This window comes from Phaenicophaeus curvirostris, chromosome 4 (assembly GCF_032191515.1).
Source record: "Phaenicophaeus curvirostris isolate KB17595 chromosome 4, BPBGC_Pcur_1.0, whole genome shotgun sequence".
Classification (NCBI taxonomy): domain Eukaryota; kingdom Metazoa; phylum Chordata; class Aves; order Cuculiformes; family Cuculidae; genus Phaenicophaeus; species Phaenicophaeus curvirostris.
Window position 1 is genome coordinate 34,426,329 of NC_091395.1, and position 6,000 is coordinate 34,432,328.

The following is a 6,000-nucleotide window of genomic DNA, read 5'->3' on the forward strand; positions in this document are numbered from 1 at the left end:
GAGCACATCTCACATTAGCCTACTATTAAAAAAACAGGTGGTTTTAAGTTTATAACCTTTAATGTTCTTCTGCAGTCTAGCTTGGGCAGAGGTCTAAATCTTCCATTAGTGACAGCCAGAAGTAAACAAACTATTGAAAGTGATGTAATTTTCAAAGCCTCTTTACTTTCTCTTTGCAAATATCATAACAGAGCTTGATGGCAGCTTTTATAGCTGGCACCTCAAGAATCCCAGTTGCCGAAATCATCTGCTGTTTTTGAAAAATGTGTTTACTAACTGTTAAATACCAGTTAAACCGTGGGAAGACTCCTCTGGGTTCCAGTGAAATTTGGATTAGGTCACCCACAGATTAATGGGCTTTAATACAAGAAATGACTACTCAGATTATTTGTTATGACCTGATACACATAGCAGACTGGTAGCAGGTCAACAAGAAAATGCTGCATCAAGCCAGCAACCTTCGTGTGAATCATGTTACAGTACAGAAGAACTCAACTTCTGTCAGTTACATTTTAGGAGCTTAATGGGAACATGTGCTGGGAATAATGTGCTGGGAAGAGAACTTAAAAGAGTGTCTTTACATTTGAACCCTTGCAAATAAAAGCAACACAAGATCAGACTCATTTAGTAAATGATATTTAAAGGGAATTAAGCTGGTTCTAGAGAAGTATACCTACAGAGCTAGGCTTTCTGCTTCTTTTGGGCTATTCCTCCTCATTTTGAGATACAAATGCCTTTGCTTCAGGTGCATGCATCTGTTGGTCATCCTTGCAGGTTAGCTGTGACTTCTTGAAAAACACTTTATAAATAGTAAGCAATACTCTTTTAACATCTAGTCCAAGATGTTTCAGGGTCAGTCTATATCTATTTGTTCTTATGCCAGCATTGTTCTTTAACTTAAACAGCTCTGTTCCCTTGTGGTGTTTATCCCTGAGGAGGGCAATCTTATTCCCTCTCAGCCTTCCTTTTGCAAAATTAAATGTGTCACACCCTTCCACCTCTGTCACCATAGTAGCATTCTCTGCAAATTAACTAACTAGCTTCAATTCATTTTTTTGCATATCTGACTGGAGTTTTGACTATTCCAGATGACTGGCACACCAAGAGCTCCTAAGCTTTCCCTCTGGAATTCTGGTGGGTAATTTTTTAAAGGCGCATTTGCCATTCTTCATTGTTCCTTTCCATTAGCAATTTATAAGCATGCCACAATCAACAATAATGCTTCATACTTCTCCTTCTAAACCACTTCCAACTAAGATGATGCACACCTGCAGCAGAAAATTTGCTTGTTATCAGCCCTGAAGTCATGTGCTCAAAACCTTTGATGAAACAGGTCATGTTCTGGACCAAATTTCTCCTGTACAGATCAAACAGTAGGAAGAGACACGCGTGCATGGGTAAGAACAATTAAAGATGAAAGCATGAAATGAAGTTGCTAAATCTTCTCATTTAACCACAACAGGATTAAGCATAATGCTTGTTCATCCAATAATATGCATTTAGAGAAAGACAGTAAAAAAAAAAACCACCAAAACCAAAATAAATAAACAAGAAACCCACACACAGACTTAGCAGCATCCACGTGAAAAGAAACATAAACAAATATTGTAAATCAATACACACTGGCTAGATTCTTTTTTCTGGTAGAATGTGTTAAATTTGGTAGGCTTTTTGTTAACTACCATAATACTGCTACTGAAAATAATTAACATATTAAAAATTCTGCATGCTTTCATACCTTAGAAATAAGAAAATTATGAAAAGAAATAATTTTTTTTACTTTCCAAAATTCAAACATATGAATAGCAAGCACCAGCCTGTATAAAGAAGTCTGCTTGAGATTAAAGTTCTGAAAAATTACTTCACAATTTGCTAAAAATTTGTATCTCCCACCTCTTAAGTGAACATCCTTAGTAATGGAAGGTATGCTTGCCCAATCTTTGCAAGCAATAAAACACTGCAGTGAAATGGAAATCAATGTGTCTCGTTTCTATAGTGAATGTCCCAATGACCAAATAGAGTCCTGTTTTTTTGTGTTTCAAGCCTTTTTTTCTGCAGTTTCCACAAGACAAACAGTAACAGGAGCAGTGAAGACAGCCATTCAGTACCCAGGTAGTCAGAATGCTCTTTCAGGAGATAAAAGCATGATTTCAAAACCTCTCAGGCAGAACAGAAAACCATACTCCTGCATCACCTCTAAATACAGAAGCCGTCTGAAAAAAGGAAACATGTTCTTTCATCAGTTGTGAATGCACTCCTTTTTTTCTTTCACTTTTCTGAAAAAAAATTGAAAACATTCCTTTTGAACAAAGAGTTTTGCTAAGAAGTGGAGGAGGAAAGTAAGGATCAAGCTCATTTCAAGGCAGTAAAAAGCAAGACGTATTTTGAAAAACAGTTTTTCTTTGAATATTCTGGTTCAACAGACAAAGCAGAGAACTCATTTTTTGCTTCCTTTTCCATATCTTAGTCATCACAACTTCTTGCAGCTGCGTATTTTGACATTTTGACAGAAACTTCAAGATGTGCCCAATGGCCAAGGAATGACTCTCTTACTTGGAAGCATTGTCTGAATGATGGGGACAATTAATTGTTTTTTAAAGGAAATCTGAACTTGAGTCTGAGATAAGCTTTCCCTTACTTTTTGGATCCTTTTGTGTATAACAGGGAAAGAACCATTCTGCAGTGCCTTGTTTCTTATATCAAACTGTTCATTGCTGTCACTGGGGAATACTGGCCTTTGATTTGATTATGTATGGGATTTTTTTATTATGCTATTACCTCAGGCTCTACCTTCAGCTCGTTTCGAAAACTGCAGCTGATCAGTTAGAATCTCCCCAACAACAGCAATTTAAAACTGAGAAGACTGTGTTTCCTTGTGCATCCATGCAAATTCAAGGAAGAAATACTATAACAGAAGGATGACTACTTTTGAGAGATTATACTAGATGAAGTTTGTGACTTAGTCTCCTAGATGAAATCCTGGATCTTTTCTTCAGTCTCTTCATGTTATTGAAGAAATATTCTGCATATACATCAGCCATACCTTCTCTGTTCACCATGGGGTTTTGTTTAAAGCCTTTTTGTTCAGAACTGGCACACCAACAAGTCTGGCTTCTTTAATATGCAACCGTTCAGTCCCTTTGGTTGTGGTATGGGATACCTTCAATGAAAAACACATCATCTAGCATCAGATATCCCCCAAGGAAACACACTCCTAAATTCTTCAAAGACAGCCACTGATTTATTTTCTGAAGTATTTATTATGAACATTTTCTCAAGCAGCAAGAACTGTTTTCAATATTAGACAGTGTAGTTCCTGTTATTTTCTGTACGGTTCTGCAAGGTCTTGGAGGTTATCTGTCCTTTCTCCTAGCTTAGAGAATGTGCTTTTGTAAGCACATAGATTTGGCTAGACACGTAAAGCTGAAGTCAGTTCAACCCTTTTCTAGCAGCATAGGGTATATATGATTTTAAAATTCTTGAAATGTGAAATCTGAAATCTCAACAGAGTAATGCCACGTGGTCGAAGTAGTGACTAGATTTGTATAAACAGAAAGTTCAAACTCCATAAAACAATATGTTTCACAAGATATTTTCAGACCAAATCATTACTTTGCTTTCTACAAGAACAGTGTAAACATGAAGATGAGTTTTTAATTACAACATTCAGCAGTTATTTTGCAGTTGTTTTTTAATGATAATTTGGTTTATTTTGGATTTCTATTTCCTGAAACATTTTCGTAACTGCGGTTGGCATTTTCACAATTAGAGAGCAGCGCATACTTTGACTTGACAGCAGGCAATTATGGGACGCAATGTGTGTGATATAATTCTGTCAAAACCAGAGAAAGAGCAGCTAGGTTAAAAGAATTAGAGAAAATCATCTTTTTAGGCCCTTTTCATCATCCTGTCCAAAGGAAAAAAAAGCAAATGCCTATGTTACTCAAACTACAACTGAAAAAACACCTCAATATAGTTTTGTAGCAAAATTTAAAGACTAATACTCTCTGATGTGGATACTGTCTTGAACATACATAGATTTTAATTATGCCTGTCAGGTTTGGGGGACATTATTTTTCCTTTTTTTTACTGCTTCCTTATGAAAGAAAGCAAGTAGCAACTGATGCAGCAGTGTTTTAGCTCCTGAATGCTCAGAAATGCTGGGTTGCTAGAAGAGCAAATAATATGACTCTGGGTTTTAAAGCAACATCATCCACCTGGAAAACAGGTCTCCAGGCACTGTAGGAAATTTCTCTGTTGTCATCATTTACCATTTTGCGCTGCCTTTGAAGTTTTATTGTCGCACTCTCAGCTCAGCGGAAGCTTCTCAGGCCTGCTTAATCATGTCATTCTGTTTTTCCACAGATACTGGGGGGTGGAGGTGTTCTTCATCTGTTACAAATGCACTACCTGGCAAACTGTTCTTTTAGGACCTGTTCTCTTTACCACATGTTTTTATTTATTCGATCTGAGAGGCAGTACCATCCTGCAGACAATTGTTGGCATGGTAGGTGACAAGTTGTACTCTGCCAACAGCATCACTGTGTAGTAGTGCTCTTCTCAAGGGACTACAGAACCAGGCAACTGCCCTTTTTAACAAAAGACACTATGGGAGAACCCGTCAGTGGATGCTGCAACAGCAACAAAGAATCTAACGTTTCTGCTATTGCCAAGAAGAAAGCCTAACTGTGGCCAGCATCCACACACATTACATGGCCAAGTTCATGGCTCTGCATGTTTACAATGATATTTTTGCTCCATCTGAAAAGACTTTTTAACGCCTGTTGAGCCGTGCTCTTGGAATGAGCTGGTGAAATCATGAGAAGCAAAAATTCATGTTATGTTCAGATTGCTAGTGATTGCCTCCTTTCTCCCCAAAGTATTTCTGAGGCATAGTTGTTCTGTGATTGTTTTAAATTTGTTTCATCGGGTCTAATGTCCCCACCCATTTGGGGCCACAGCCAAAACACCCTCACAGCCAGCAAATGATGATTGTGCCATTTGATAGTGTTGGGTTCAAAAGCTGACAGAATCTGACAATTAAAAGTGGAGATGTACTACTGTCACTTATCATCCTAGCGGGGAACTCCTCTGGCTAGGTGTTGGGAAAAAAAAAAAAAAAAAAAAGAAAAAGAAAAGACATTCTTAGCAGAATTGAACTGAAAGCAGATCACCATTACAGAATGAATTGGTAATGTCTGGGAAACGGCTGGCAACTGCTAAGCCTTTGGAGAAGTTATCTTGAGTGATCCTAGACTGATTAGAGATGCGTTTCTTCCACATCATTAATATTCTCAAAAGGATAAGATGTGCCACAAGTTCCAAGTTTGGCTTAGGCTAATTCATATTCGCTGATTCTTGGAATTCATGTCACAAAACATCCACATTAGCTGTTCCACTTAGCAAGCTTCCAGAAGTAGAGAACTTCTTTTTGGTTTTACATCTGAAGTACTACTTAGAGGAATGCTGCCTGTGAACAGCCTGTACTGCTGTTCCTAGAACCATAAACACAGCTTGTGGCTTTGGGAACCACGAGGTTGCCAGATCAAGCAGCAATATTTCATTATCAGAGATAGTTCTCTCTCTTCTTTGAGACTACTCAAATTAATAACTCCCAATCTTCTTTTTCATAATTCAGAAAGTATACTTACGTATGCCTGCTCTTCTAGAGAATTCTCTTAAGGAGCTGCTGGTTCTATTTCTGTTGCTCTGGGCAATTCCTTCCCTGCATGACTGTATATGGAAAACAGCAAATGGACAAACTTACAACTGCTATAAGGGGCAGACTTCAAGTTTTATCTCAGTTTCCTAGAGTGAGCCACACGTATCATCCGGGTGAACTCCCACAGCCAACAGACACATGCAAGAACATATAACAGATGCAGAACTTTCTGAAATCAAACCAAAAAGAAATAGTAAAGACACATTGGTACCAAATACCATTTTTCAATTAGCTTGAGCATGCTACTGGAATTTTTTCTGGAAAGTGTGCAAATTTAT